At 48.6% G+C, this 15,891-nt stretch overlaps 1 pseudogene; it reads right to left on the minus strand.

Moving 5' to 3' along the window:
• Nucleotides 1-230: 230 nt before the first annotated feature.
• On the minus strand, nucleotides 231-3,822 carry LOC149853923 (cilia- and flagella-associated protein 144 pseudogene; annotated as a pseudogene).
• Between the last annotated feature and the right edge of the window lie 12,069 nt (nucleotides 3,823-15,891).

A 15,891-nucleotide genomic window follows, 5' to 3' on the forward strand; every position in this document is an offset into this window, starting at 1 on the left:
GGCAGGGACAGTTTGCATGTGTGTAGGCAGGGGCAGTGTGTGTGCATGTGTGTGTATTCATAGGGTGAGTCCTACACACACCCCCCACCATACACATGCACCCACACACCCCCTTGCACTACCATACACACAGACCCCTGTACCCACACCCCCTCACACAACCCAGCCACCCTCACCCCACACACCAACCCCCACAAACCCTATACCCACCCACACGCCATATACCCACGCACCCACAGCCCCCCCCACAAATACCCATGATATACAAGAGTAAGAGTTCATTTTAAGCTATTGTTCAATCACCTCTGTGTACACTACACAAACGCATGTAAATCAGGACAAAAATATTTTTTGAAATCAAATTAATGGATGCTGTAGATATCCCTTTTAGAATATAATTTGGTATTTTTCTGGTTCTGAGATGGTAAAACCCCTTGTTGAAAGGAGTACTTTCAAGAACAAGGGGAAGGACTTTGGGTGGCAAAGGTCAAGGGTTAGGGGGCGAGACTTCCGGTCACAAGATGGTGACCAGGGGGCAGGGCACCTGTCAAGGGGTGATGCTACCCATGCGGCCCTCAACAGCTTCCCAAAACTCAATAAGCAGCCCCCTGCCCAAAATAATTGCCTGCCCTGCTTTATAAGCTGTTTTCTTCTCTCTCCCCCCATTCTTTCCGAGTGAATTTTATGCTAAGAGAAGGAGGCACCTTGAGAGCCCTAAAAAGCAGAGGCATCCACACACCTCCAGCCAGGCAGGCTTCCCACACTCTGCCCAGCCTCTCTGCTGAAACTACCCCAAAGGATGAACTAATAGCAATCCTGGTGGTTTAACTACTTACAAAGGAAAAGCAAGGATTGAAAAGCCAGGTACTTAGAGGAATCGAGAACATGTTCATCAACAAAAGAATCTTGATTGAGAAGGTTTTCAAAATGCTCCTTCCAATGGGCATTAGTGACTCCCCTTTCTTTGACCAGGTCTCTTCCATCTGTAGGTCTCAAGGGGGTTGGTTTCTGAGTGCACGCACCGTAAATGGCTTTGGTGGCATTGAAAAAACCATACATATTGTGGATGTCAGCAAGATGTTTAATCTCCTTCACCTTGTGTTCCCACCATCCACTCTTCATATCATGGGTCCTTCTTTGGACCTCTGCCTTGGATGATGACTCAATTTCTTTTGTTTGAGTTGGTGTCATTCTGCCAAGCACAAAAGGCTTTGCACTTGTGGTCGATCAACTCTTGGATCTCCTGGTCATTCTCATCAAATGAGTCTCATCAAATCAGTCAAACTGGTTCTGGACCTAAACTTTAATGCCTGATGATTTGACATGTTGACCTTTTAACCCAGGGGTCAGTGTATTCTTCTCAGTAAAGCACATACCTCTTAGCTTAGTGAGCTTCTCCCATCAACTGTGCTGTCAATCCATGACACAGGTCACCAGAGAGGATACCCTCCAGGGCAGTCTCATCCCAAGACTTCTTTCCTCCGAGTACATGGTCTCCGTGGTCTCACAGGAATCCTGGAGAAGAAGAAGATGCAGAGACTGAATCCTCCCCATCATTATATATCATCATTAGGAGATTCATGTTGCCTTAACGACCCCAAGCTGGAGCTAGCTGTGGTGCTCCTGAATTCTGGAAGCTGTGCCAGCCAGAGCAAAAGGATCCCTGCCTCCCAGGGATGCAGACCACAGGACACAGCAGACCTGAGGGGCACAGAGGGGCAGTATGCAGAAGCAGATGGACACAGGATGACTGACCCAATCCTCTCAGTCCCGTGTGTTTCTCACCTTGGCGCAGCTCAGGGAGTGCTGGTGGCAGCAGAAGCCTGAGGGTCAGACAGCAGAAGGGAGCAGGACACTGCCCCATTGTCTGTGCTCCTGTGTTCTTGCTCCACGTTTCCATTGTGCACATGGACCACACACTGCCACTGCCTCCTACTGGTACCATGATAGGGGTGCCCTTCCGATAGCCCCCAGCATTGTCCTTTTTGTGGGTTGGGAGTGCCCTTACAAGTGCCCTTATGAGTGCCAGCAGCTGGGGGTCATTGCTTACGGCAGCAAGGAGCTAATGTTCAATCCTGTAAGTAATCAATTTCTTCTTGTTCGGTGTCATTAGCTGGACACGGGAGTGGCTGATTTGGATATTTTCTTCTGCTTCTCACTGGGCTGAATCATGGGTCATTTAGAGCTGAACTCATGACTCTTCCTTCCTGTCTCCTGCTTGGTGCTGGCAGTGGGAGAGCTCCAAGCCTGGGAGCAAAGAGGCCATCAGGGCTCCTCCGTGCAACCCAGAGAATTCCCACTGCACTTTGCTTCCATGCAGCCTCCGGTATCATGGTGCTGCCAGGCCAATTGTCTGAGCCGCACTGATGAGCCTCTGAGCTGCAGCAAATCACAGCCCATCCCTTTCAGTTGGCAAAAGCAGCTGCCTGGAAGCAGATGGATTCCCCAGATGAATACGCTGAGTGTCTCTCTGGGATGCACCCTCTCAAGGGTGAGAACTTGTGGGAGGGAAGGATGGGGGAGTTGGCACAGGAAGCAGTGAGTGCCTGCTGGGGACACAGCTCACATACATGCACACAGATGCCAGTGACCAGCACAGGCTCACATGTACATGTACATGTGCATGCGCATGCTGTCACCCACATGTGCACGCACTACACACACACTGCCTCACCACACAGGCACACAGGGCACTACAGTGAAGTTGGGCTGGGGCAGCAAGAACACATGCCCACCTGCCCAGCACAGCAGTGCTGGTACTGCCACCCTACTGCATGTTCTCGCTCTGTTCCCTCAGGTGCCACACAACTTCCAGGTCTTTGGTGACCTTGCTCTTCTGGCGTGGGAGGTGGAGCCTGAAGTCAGTGTGATCTATGCCGATCAAGAGTGTAGTGGTCCTGGCTCTGAGTATTTCTTGGTTGACTCCAACACTGCATGGTGAATGAGATTCAGATCCTTGGGGTCCACAGGCTCCTCCATATTACCGTGCCCAGACACTGGTTTCCTGGTGATCACGTGGACATGGCACCACAGATTGAAGCCAAAGTGTGTGTTCAGCTGCTGGCAGCACAGCTCCTTCGGCACCGTCTCACAGAACTTCTGGTCCTGGTGCAAAGCATAGGCATCTGCTGCTTCCTTGTCCAGACTCCACTAGCATGGACATTGGGCAGGGAGCCTCGTGGGGACACCACCTAGCAACCCCAGCCCCTGAACACAGCTGTCCCCTGCCCTGGAGGTGGAGTTGGTGTGGGAAGAAAGGAAGAGGGAGTCAGCACAGGGAGCAACAAGTGCCTGCTTGGGACACAGTCCCACACATACATGCCAGTCACCAGCACAGACTCACACATACATATACACACTTCACCAAATCACACGCATGTATCCCACCTGATGGCTACTTTTGCACCCCCAGGCTCCTCCCCAGAGCACACCCACACACACCAGGTTCCTGTGGGCAAAGCACTCCACATCCCATGCCTGTTTCCCCCTCTCTAACACAGACCCCAGGGTCTTGAGTGTAAGGAGATGCTCGGAGGCCGAAACCACAGGAGTCCCAGCCTGACCTCTCAGGGCACCTGGGGAACCAGGGCCCTGCTACTCATTGCAGAAAGATTTTTGCAGGGGCCCTAACTGGATCATGGAGAAGTGGAGGTGGGAAGGACTCCAGCATCCTCTGGTCACCCCTTGGCTAGCAGGTCATCCCCACACTGTCCCAGGTGCAGGGTAAGGCTCTGCCAGACCCTCACAGCCACTCACCTGGCTGCCCCAAGGCTCCTGACCTGTCCCCATGCCATCCTCTTCTTCCTGGTGGCATGGTGGCATCTCCAGGAGGGGTCTGCATGAAGACATATCTGAGTGGTCTGGGGCTGCTGGGAGGAGGCTGGGGAGCCAGTTGGACTTCCAGATCTTCCTGAAACATGCAACTGGGGGAGCAGCAGAAGAGATGCTCAGCAGAAACCCCCTGGGACACCTTCCCCCAGCAGCCTGCAAGCAGTTCTGTAAATCTGCAGGGTCCCAGCAGGTCTTTTCAAATCCTGCACTGACCCAGCACCAAGCTGCTGGGGCTCCCACCCACAGGCCTTGGCTGGCAATAGGCAGTGGTATTGCTGGTCCCAGGAGAGCTCTGTTTAGGCTGTGCCCAGGGGTCTTGGGAGGACTCTGGCTCTTCACTTCTCTACCACTTACCACACCTGCAGTTACAGAGCTCAAAAGAGCTCTTGACCCCCAGGGTTCCCACCATGACAGGGAGGTTCGGCCTGTTCAACATCTCAGGGCCCTGTCCTGGCTGAACAACCTGAAACACTCTCTGCAATGGGCAGCAGGGCCCGGGGTCCCCAGGTACCCTGAGAGGTCAGGCTAGGCCTCCCCCATCTCCCCATGCACAAGCAAAACTCATGACATGGGTAAGTCTTCTTGAAACCTGGCAGGCTTTGTGGCCTCAGCAGGGGCTACTACCCCTGCAGTTTTCAGCCCACTGTGCCTTAAGACACACAGGGTCATCTGTGTCATGAGTTTTGCCTGTCAGCAGTTTTAGGTGCAGTTCCCCCCAAACCCCTGCACCTATCACCTTGAAACTTGGCAGCCTTTGTGGCCTTACCAGGGGCTACCACCCTTGCAGCTTTGGCCCCACTGTGGTGTAACACATACACATGACATGACTTTTGCTTTCAAGAATTTGGGGTAGTTTCCCCCAAACCCCTGCACCCATCTTCTTGAAACTTGGCAGGCTTCATGCTCTCAGCAGAAGCTATCACCCCTGCACACAAAACAACAAATTACAGATATTTCATTGAAACCCCATTATACCCTATGGACAGATCTCTGAAGCACTTCCAAAGCTTTACCAAAGCTGTTCGGAAGCTCCGAACCGCTTTGGAAACCCTAAAGTAGCCAGCGCTTTGATCCAGACATGCTGCTTCAGATGCCGAAGTGTCTGAAGCTTCTCTGGATCCAAAGCACAGCCTCAAACAGCCCTAGCTTCACTGGTCCTCATTGTTAAATGCACATGACAGCGAATTTCAAGCCCACCCTTGGAAGACGATAGCAAATGCCGATCCATTGAGTTGTTTCCCATTATCCTGCCCTGAATTCCCTCTTCCTCCACTCTCTGAAGTCCTGATGCTAGAGTCCTTGTCCTTGCCTCCTCTCCAGGCAGCTGATATTGCTGATACAACTGCTAAGGATCCAGTTAGACCAAGTGCTAAACTGTCATGAGTTCGGAGGAGGTGGCCTTCAGCAAAGGTCGCAAATGAACGTAAGCCTTTCATTATAGATCAGCATGAACTTTCTGCCCTTCAGAGATGCCTCCTATGGGACAACCAAGTGGTCATTCCCAATGCAGGTGTAACATGATTTCCCGATGCTCTCCATACAGAACATCTAGGGACTGTGTTCACATGAAAGCACTTGCCAGAAGTTACACCTGGCAGCCAAAGTTGGATGCTGACAGTGGGCAAACAGTGAAGAGGAGTGAAGCATAACAAGCTACATGCCATGTACCAGCTAAGGCTCCAGTCCAGCCATGGGAAGTGACCAGGACACCATGGTCCCATGTGCACATAGATTTTGCAGGCCATTTCCAAGGCCAGTTATTCTATATTATCATTGATTCTTTCTCCAAGTGCTCGGAAGTTGTTTCCGTTGCATCAATGACTCCATGCGCTATAATCCAAGTTTTATGGCAGCTGTTTGTCAGTCATGGTGTTCCAGATACCATTGTTTCTGACAATGCTGCACAATTCACTTCTGAAGAATTTAAGTCCTCTATGGAGAGGACTCTTATCTGTCACACCACAGCCTCACCGTGCTTTTCTTTTAAGAACCCACCACCGTTTAATCATCAGTTTAATCATCTGTAAATGTTCCATTTTAGGGGCTTAGGCTTCCCCCCTCCTCCCATTAGTGTTTTATTTTTTAATAAGGCAATAACAGCCTATATCATGAATCATATCATAACATAAGAAATGAAGGTTTTGTTGCTGCTGTTAGTTTTAGGCACAGAAAAAGGAGGGGGGTGGGGACGGGAGACTGCCGAGAGCAGCAATTTCATTGTTTTGCCTGCTTGCAGCTCTCAAAACACATTCTACTCCTCCCCTTCCAGTTCCCTTAAAAACAAATTTAACAATGAAAAAAATGTTTTGCCTCCAAGCTAATACAGTCAGGGCCAAACCTTCAGCTCTGCTTTAAATCAGCATGACGCCAGCTGAGCAACAGTCCTTTCCCAGATGATGAGCTGACCCTTTAGGTCCGATTTCAACCCTGAGTGCTTCTTTCCCCACCAACGCAGAATCATCCAGTGGATACACAGAAGGAGCCGTATGCATATGTCCTGCTGTTCTGGCTATGGCTGACTTGCCAAGCTGATGCTTTCACTGTCTAGGAAAGGTATGGATCAGCATCTTTCAGGCCAGGGGTGTGCATCTGGAAAAAATTGGGATGGAATCGCTTTTCAGTCCCCTTAACAAATAGTCTGAGCACAGCCTTGCTGACATGCATGGCATCAACTCATTATAGCTTTCTTCACCTGGTCTTCCAACCTAGCTGGATAAAAGTTGGTCCTGACTAATATCAGCAGAGGCCCAAGAGCCAGAAACTTCCTATCAGGAAGACAGAGTCAACCTCATGGGTTGCTGTCCCCAGGACACTGACAGCTGCTGCCTTCCTGGGACATGTTGAAAATCCAACCTCAAGCAATGTGAGCTGTCCCCATGGCTGGATGGAAGTGCTGGTTACCAACAGAGTCAGCAGCCTTGATGGGCGCAGTCAAGGCTGCTGACTCTGTTGCTAACCAGCACTTCCATCCAGCCATTCTATTTCTGGTCCCTGTTCCAGCATGAGGCCTCCAAAGCCTCACGTAGCTGTTATCAATTCCTGCTCAGGGTCCTTTCCCTGGCCACGTGCCCATGGCCTCCTGTGAGTCCTAGTTGTGGGGCTCCTAAGCACCAAGAGACATTGCTGGTGAGTAACACAAACTTAATCTGAGGGCAGAAGTGATGGCGCTACCTCCAGAACTCATCCAGTGTGTGTGATGGCCACTTTTCCTTTACACAAAGTTCCCATCTCTATAAATCACCCCAGTCCTTGGAAGTCACCACTGCATGTAGGTCTGGAGACACTTTTTGTACAGGTCTGAGGCTGCATGAATCAGTTATTGTAACAGCACGCTTGGGTAGCTGAGGAGGAGACTATCTAAAGCCAGGAGTTTTGGGATGATGCTTAAAGCCACACAGTTCTTGCCTGGAATCTGGAAATAAAACAGAAAACATTTTAAAAGTATTTTAGATATATTCGCAGTTCCCCCCATGAAAATAGACATTTACAAGTAGTTTAAGATGAACAATAGAAAACAAAATCATAGAGAGGTCGGGGTGGAAAGGACTTCCAGAGGTCATCTAGTCCAAAGCCCTACCTGAGGCAGGATCATCCCTATCCAAACCATCCTATACAATGCATAATCTAAACTTCACATAAGACTACCATCATCCCTGACACAAGAGACCTAACACCCAAACTAGCCACAGATAAAGCAGAGGAACCATGGCAGCCACCATCCTGATTCTATGAGATGTTGTCAATATACACTCGAGAGATCCTGGGTAGAGGCCAAGCGCCCCACTGCAAAGCAAGGCAAAAACCCCTAGTCCATACTAATCTGACCGGGGTGGGGGGAAATTCCTTCCTGACCCCAAATATGGCATTGGTCTGACCCTGAGTGGAGGGGCAAGAACATTGAGCCAGGTGCCTCCCAGCAGGAGCATTGGTATAGCCCAGCCTGGGCCCATCTCCTATGCTTTCATGAAGAGGCCAGAGGAATCTGAGTGGCATCAAGTTAAATAAATTCCCACTTTAAGATGAGATGCCCTGTAAAGACATGCCAACCCATACATGAAAGGCCAGTTTAGACTGCTTTCTCGCTGCATGGGCCATTGCTGGAATGCAGGATTGGAAAAGCTGTTTACCGCTAAAAGATGTAACACCTTTTGCAGAGACTCGTCTCAGCTGGTCTTGTTATTGCCTGACCAGGATTCTGAGTCGTTCTTGCCTAGAAAGTTTAACATGATGTTATTAGCATACCTGTGAAGTTCGAAAGGTGCCATGGAGCCCCTCGATGTCAGGAATGGGGTAACAGAAGACTGGCCACCAACCCAGAATTTCCAGACTCTAGTCAAGTATTGCAGTTGGGAAAGGTGGAAAGATACAGGAGCTGCTTCATGGAGAACATCTCCATAGGCATTTTAGGATTTCAGTTTTGCTGGATTAGAAGGGCTGAGCAAAATTAGACAGTTACAGGAATACCAAGGCAATGCCCTCATCATTGCAGCGGAGAGAAGCTGCGGGTGATATTCTATGTGCCCTCCCCCTCACTGCGGAGGAAAAGGAAGACTATTAAAAAAGTGAAACAGGCTTTTGAGGCCCATTTTATAGGGAGAAGAAATACTGTAAACAAAAAGGCCAGATTTAATATGAGATACCGGGAACCAGGGGAAAGAGCTGACTCTTGTATTACTGCAGTTCACGCTTTTGCTGAACACTGCAATTACTCAGTTTTGGAAGAAGAATTCCTAAGAGGCAGGATGGCTAGAGGCATCAGAGATGCCAGTGTATTAAGCACAACTGTAGTTAGATCCAGAATTCACTTCAGCAAAAGCCAGAACAAAAGTTAGGATGCAAGAAACAATAAAGAAACAGCAGTAGGACCTACAAGCTAACAGTGTACCTAAAACATCATCAGATAACATTGATACAATAAAGAGACAAGATCTAAGAGGGGAAGAGACTCTCACATCCAAGAGACAATATAAAAAGAGAGCAACAGTGAGGCAAAAATAATCAAGGAACTTTAACAATGAAAGCACTTAAAGGTATGGCAGACTTGGCAAAACATCACGCCCCAGTTGGCAACAATGTCCAGCGATAAATACAGAACACAACAGATGCTACAAGAAAGGACATCTTACAAGGCAGTGCAGATCATCCAGGCTCGTGGAAATAATTCGGGGGGGACGGACATGGCATCAGATGCCGATGAGCCTATGCTACTAGCAAAAATATCCTCAATAAAAGAATCAACAGTTTGGTACACAAATATAGCTCTTAGTAGCAGAATCATTGCACTCAAAATGAAGACTGGGGCTGCAGTTACTGCTATCACTGCAAAAGATTACCATCAGTCCTGGGATGAAGCTCTGCAAAGATCAGATAAAACTCTCAGGGGACAAGTAATACTGCATGAGAAGTAGGTGGACAGTTTACTGGGAAATCGGAAAAAAGAAGAAAACTCTGGTCATGTACAGTCCCTGGGTGAAGACAGACTACAACCCACACTATAGCTGCATGCGTCTGTCACACCACACAGAACAATCCACAGCACAGTGAACCGCACCTATGAACAAGACCATATCAGATTTCTGTGCGTACGGGAGACAGCTTATTCACACTGCGCACAAACAGCAAAGACTAAGAGACCTTTTGGTGGACAGTGCATCATGTACCAGAGCACATCTGTCCTTCTTGAAAACCAAAGCAAGCCTTGTCCAGCCAGCTGTCATGCATGGAAATGCTGCCATAGCTAAATGCAGCAGTGCTGCTCACCCTCCTGAAGCAAGCTCTGCGAACTTTCCCTCACCCATCAAAATGGCCATTTTAATGAAGCAGATGACACTACCTAGGCTTCTGGCATTTCTTCAGGGGGCACAAGAACACCCGTTGTTTTACCACCTTCATCCCTGCCTACCTGCACTTTCCTATTAAACATCATCCCATGAACAGTCAACACCACAGGTGACCTTGAAAACCAAAGGGATATCAGATTCACAGTTCCATCTGTCCTTGTTTCTTTATGTTTCAAGCTGCATTGCATCTCTGGAAGGGAAAGGCTACTGCTACAATCACCAAGCACCAGGTCAGATCAGATATGAAGACATACAGATACTAAGCAAAAACCCTTTGACATCTTCTTGGCCATAAATTGTGGAGATCATGTACCAAAATATTCCTTGACAAAAATATGGTCCCAGATTCCCACACCCAGGCAAAGCAGATTCCTGCATACGAGAGCAGCGTCTTGCAGAATGGGGAGCTATAGTTTGGCAGAGTCTCTGGGACTAGACACCGAGTGCCTGGAGTATAAAACAAGGTGGCAGCCTAAACAAAAAAGAACAAAAATGGGAAGTCAGCAGTTGGGCTGTCACTAGGTGGAGGAAATCAGAGGTAGGTGGAAGAAAAGAATAAATAAAAAGAAGAAACTAAAAGGCAGGGGCCTCAGGAATTGTATTCTGCATTCTGCCTGACCTAATGAAGAATGCCTTGCATTGGAAGGCTGGTCTAACTTTATCCCAACCATGCAGTTGGTCCAATATGAGCTATCACCCAAAAAATCGTTGCCTCCCTCTTCAAGTACATATGCAGTTATGTCACTTGTGCTGCCTCTTCCATTGATGAATTCCTGCTACCCTTCTAGCCCCTCCAGAGGGGATGCCATTAATGAGAATGTAATATTCTTATAAATATTCGATTATGATTCAAAACCTCAGCTTTCTATTTCTTCAGAAACAACCAGCCTTCCACTGAAGACAGGTGGAAACAAATGCAGGCTTTGCATGAACTACAGAGAGGCAGAGAATGTGCAGGAAAACCAGTTGCAAGATAAATGAGCCAAGGCTGTATAGGACAACAGCATTTCCTCTTCAAATGCAGCCTGTCCTGTTCAGTCTCCCCCTGTATAAGGTGACCCCTTAACAGTCTGATCATTGTCATTTCAATGACAGTAAATCTTATGGGCGTAAGGCCGAAGACCCTGGCTTGGCACGAACAGGCTATTTCAAGATTTCCCTTGGAAGGCATCCCTTACCAGAGGGGAGGACTCCATGCCAAGTCAGCAAGAGCTGAAGTAGTTACACGCTTGAAAACTATGGCAGGCTGGGAGGGGGATCTGCTTGTTGCACAAAAGCGGTTCGTTTCTTTGGAGGCCCGCAAAAAATCACAGACACACACTCAGCCGCCGGCATAAAGGGTTGTATTTGTTTGCAAACAACGGTCAGAGCAGAGTCAGGTACTCAAATTACTCTGACCCCGCATTGGTATTTGCAAGTGGAATTTATCTTCTCTCTCCTGAGCACGTGTGCAGACACCGGAACTCTTACAGCTACTTCCGTTTCATACAAGCATACATGTAGTTACATCACTACATACATCGCATGTATAGTATAATTAGCTACTTAAGTATGCAGGGCGGAGAGGTAAATATGCATCAGCTAATTAAGCATGCTCAAAGACCACAAGAGTTCACCAAAAGTTTACACTTCAAGGCTACAGTCAATTGAATTCCAGCTTCTGTATCAGCATGAGAAAGGCTAAGGCGGGACCGGGGGAGAAACTGCAATCAGGTGCAAGATGCAAGCTGCGCATTTCTAACAATATTCTATTTCTAACATGCTGGTGCTCAGCACAGACCATGGCCCAGCTCAGGGGCCTCTGCCCCAATGCTGTGCCATGTAGCCAGGTGCTGCAAGAGGAAAAATTGATCTACTGGCCTTAGTGAAATGGATATAATTCTGCCTGCTCTTGTGTTTGGTGATGTGCCCTTCTCCTCCCCAGAGCTGGCTGCAACTTTCTCTGGGGTGAGGTCTCCTGACTGCAGCATCACTATACAGCTGTTTCCCTGGAGGCCCTACCCAGAGCTGGCTACATTTTGGTGCAATGATGAACACTCCCAAAATATGTCTTGGGGGTTCTTCATGGAAAGAAGGATGCTAGACACAGAGTATTGCCTCAATGTATAATCATAATGACAAGAATAACAAGAGTTGTTGTTACTAATGATCATCAGGAAGTAGGGCAAGAAGAAACCTCACAAATTCATCTAGGCCAGCTCCCTGTTCAAGGCATGATCTGTCTTGATTAAATCATCCTAGCCAAGTGTCTGTCTAGCCTGCTTTTGAACATTTACAGGCATGGAGATCCCAGTTTCTCTAGGTGCCTGTTCCAATGTCTGATCACTCTCAGTCAGAAAGTACCTCCTAATTCCCAACCTTAATTTCCCCTGCTACAGCTTAAGGCCGTTGTTCCTAGCCCTGTCCCATACAGCCACAAACAAAAGCCCATCTCCAGCCCCTCTATAATCACCCTTCAGGTATTTAAAGACCACTATCCAATCCCCACTCAGTCTTCTCTTCTCCAGAATAAATAACCCTATTTCTTTCAGCTTTTTCTCCTAAGTCTTGCCTATCAGGGCCCTAAGCATTTTTGCTGCCCTGTGCTGGATACACTCCAATCTGTCTTCATCCTTCTGGAGCAGTGGGCCCGAAACTAGACACAGTCATCCGGGTGAAGAGAATCACTTCCATAGTTGCATAGTTGTTAGGGGCTGGAAGGGGCCTTACAAATCATCGGGTCCAGCCCCCCTGCATGTGGGCAGGAAAGACCTCTGGGATCAGATGACCCCAGCAAGGTGGGCATCAAGTCATTTTATAAAGATTGCCAGGGTGGATGACTGTACCACTTCTGGGGGAAGCCTGTTCCAAACAGGCTCCCTGTTGCAGGGCCCTTGACACGGTTTTACGAGCACTCGTGGTGCTCGGGCCAGGTGCCGGATGACTGGAAGATAGCTAATGTGGTCCCCATCTTCAAAAAAGGGAAGAGAGAGGACCCGGACAACTATAGGCCCGTCAGTCTTACCTCACTCCTAGGGAAACTCTTTAAGAAGATCCTTAAGGAGGACATCTGTGATGGGCCGGCTTCAGGGATGATGCTCAAGAGCAACCAGCATGGTTTCATTAGGGGCAGGTCTTGTCAGACCAACCTGATTGCCATCACAAAGGCAATGGATGCAGGTGTCGCCGTGGATGTAGTCTTTCTAGACTTCAGCAAGGCCTTTGACACCGTCTCCCACCCCATCCTCATTAAAAAACTAGGCGACTGTGGCATTGATGCCTACACAGTCAGATGGATTGCAGATTGGCTCAAGGGCTGTACTCAGAGGGTAGTGGTGGGGGCCAGGTCATAGTCAACCTGGGGGGAAGTGGGCAGCGGAGTCCCCCAGGGCTCGGTCCTTGGGCCCGCGCTGTTCAATTTCTTCATCAGCAATTTGGACGACGGGGTGAAAAGCACCCTGTTTAAATTCGCTGATGATACCAAAATTTGGGGTGAGGTGAGCACGCTAGTAGGGAGGGAAAGATTGCAGCAAGATCTGGATAGGTTACAGGAGTGGGCTAACATAAACAGGATGCATTTCAATACTGACAAGTGCAGGGTGCTGCACCTAGGCAGTAGAAACCAGTAGCACACTTATAGAACGGGAAACTCCCTTCTTGAGAGCACGGAGGCAGAAAGGGATCTTGGAGTCATTATTGACTCCAAGATGAACATGGGCCAACAATGCGAGGTCACGGTTGGCAGGGCTAACCACACCTTGTCGTGCATCCACAGGTGCATCTCAAGTAGAGCCAGGGAGGTGATCCTCCCCCTCTACACAACGCTGGTCAGGCCGCAGCTGGAGTACTGCGTCCAGTTCTGTGCACCCCACTTCAGGAGTGATGTGGACAACATTGAAAGGGTCCAGAGGAGGGCCACCCGCATGATTCAAGGACTACAGGGCAGATCCTATAATGAAAGACTGCAGGACCTGAACCTGTTCAGCCTTCACAAGAGAAGGCTGAGGGGGGGACCTGGTGACTGTCTATAAACTCACTAGGGGAGACTAGAAAGGCTTGGGGGAGACACTGTTTCCCTGAGCGCTCCCTGGCATAACAAGGAATAATGGACACAAATTATTGGAGAGTAGGTTTAGATTAGACATTCGGAAGAACTACTTCACAGTTAGGGCAGCTAGGAGCTGGAACCAACTTCCAAGGGAAGCGGTGCTGGCTCCTACCCTGGGGGTCTTTAAGAAGAGGCTTGATGCCTACCTGGCTGGACTGATTTGAGTCCAATTTTCTCCTGCCCAGGCGGGGGGTCGGACTTGAAGATCTACAAGGTCCCTTCTGACCCGACTTCTATGATTCTATGATTCAAACCCTCGGCACTAGGCTTGTAGTTTTTCCTTATCTCTAAGCTGAAGCAATCTTCAATCAGCTTGTGCCCATTATTTTTTGTCCTCCCCTGGGAAGCCTTGGTGAATAAATGCTCCCTCAAAACCTGAAGTATGCCCATGATATACTTATAGGCTGCAATCAAGTTCCCACTGAGTCTTCTCTTCTCCAGTCTTCTCTTCTCTTGATTTGCAAGTGACACTCCTGTTAATACAGCCCAGGGCATTCTTGATTTTTTTGCAACAAGAGCACATTATTGGCTCATATTCATCTTATGGCCCACTGTAACCCCCAGTTCCTTCTACGCAGTACTGAAACCAAAACAGTCATTCCCTGGTCTGTATTTGGGCATATGGCTATTCTGTCCTAAGTGCAGGACTTTGCACTTGTCCTTGTTGAATCTCATCTAGTCAATAGTGGCTCATGCCTCTAGTCTATTCAGGTCACTCCGGATCCAAGCCCTGCCCTCCATAGTGTCTGAAATTCCACCCAACTTAGTGTCATCTGCAAATTTGCTAAGTGTGCACTCAATCCCATCATCCAAATCATTAATGAAGATGTTGAATAATACCAGACCCAGGACAGGCCCCTGGGGAACTTCACTTGAAACCTCCTCCCAACTAGACATTGAGCCATTAAGGAGTATTCACTGGGTGCATCTACATGTCTGCAGTGACGTAGTGTTGGAGGGCACAAAACTTGATGCCACAGCTACATCGCCATAGCAATATGCTTCCTCGTTATAGTGGATTGGTATGGCAACGTAGAGGCTTAAAATAACCATGAGCCACCAGCAACAGTTCAGTATGGGCTGTCATTCCTTGTGGAAGTACTAAATGATGGTACAGTAACAAAGGTGCCATAGGGACACATATAAACATGCCCACTGAGTATGATGATCCAACCAGTTATGTATTTACATCACAATACTTTCATTTATTCTGTGTTTCCTTAGCTTGTTAATGCTAAGGAACGACAGGTATCCACACTGCATTGCATCAGGTGGGTTAAAGTAGCATGGGGCTGCAATCCAAGGACTCCTGGGTTCTGTCCTAGTTCCTGGGGAGGGAGGCCTTGAGTAAAAAATCTGGGGGCTGGGAGCCAAGCTACTTGGGCTCTGTCCTAGCTCTGAAGGGAATGTGCCTGGTAGTTTAGTGCCGAGGTGCTGGAAGCCAGGCTGCCTGGGATCTGTCCTGGCTCTGAAAGGGCACTGGAGTCTGGTGGACTGGAGAAAGTGGTGGGGTGGGGAGCCAGGACCCCTGGGCTCTATTCCAGGGATATGCCTGGAAGCACAGGTATATCCACACTGCATTGCATCAAGAAAAAGGAAGATCACTTGGATAGGAATCGTGAGAGGTTGGTACTGGAGAAGCTAAAAGCAAATTAGGAGAAGTGGCAGCGTGTGACTACTCAACCACAAGTAGTTCTTATCAATCCTCCCCATGGAATGCAAGAGGTCAGGCAGAGATCATTGTATCCTGGTTGTGACAACGGTGTTGAAGTAAAAGCTTCAGATTCGTTGGGTGAGACAGTCACCTGACTCGTGTGGCCCACTTCAGGGGCAACAGACATTTCACTGACAACATCAGCAGGCTCTTTTGGCTCTTCTAAAGTAGCTTCAGCAACTAGAAATGTTGACAGATTTAAAACAGCAGCTGATGGACTTGTCAGAACTGGTTCCTCTAGTGGTGCAACATGTTCTGATGCTGCCGAGGTCACATTGTCGGAGACTCAACCCCACATCTGGTATACATGTCTGCAAAGTGTCTTTCTATCTAGAGTCTGCATCTTATATAATACTGGCCCTGCAGCTCAAAGAACAGATGCCAGCACCCACTGTGGCCCAGCTGTGCAGTGTCAGATG

The sequence above is a fragment of the Crocodylus siamensis genome, chromosome 13, assembly GCF_052110815.1.
Source record: "Crocodylus siamensis isolate JL-2025a chromosome 13, ASM5211081v1, whole genome shotgun sequence".
In the NCBI taxonomy this organism is placed as follows: Eukaryota; Metazoa; Chordata; order Crocodylia; family Crocodylidae; genus Crocodylus; species Crocodylus siamensis.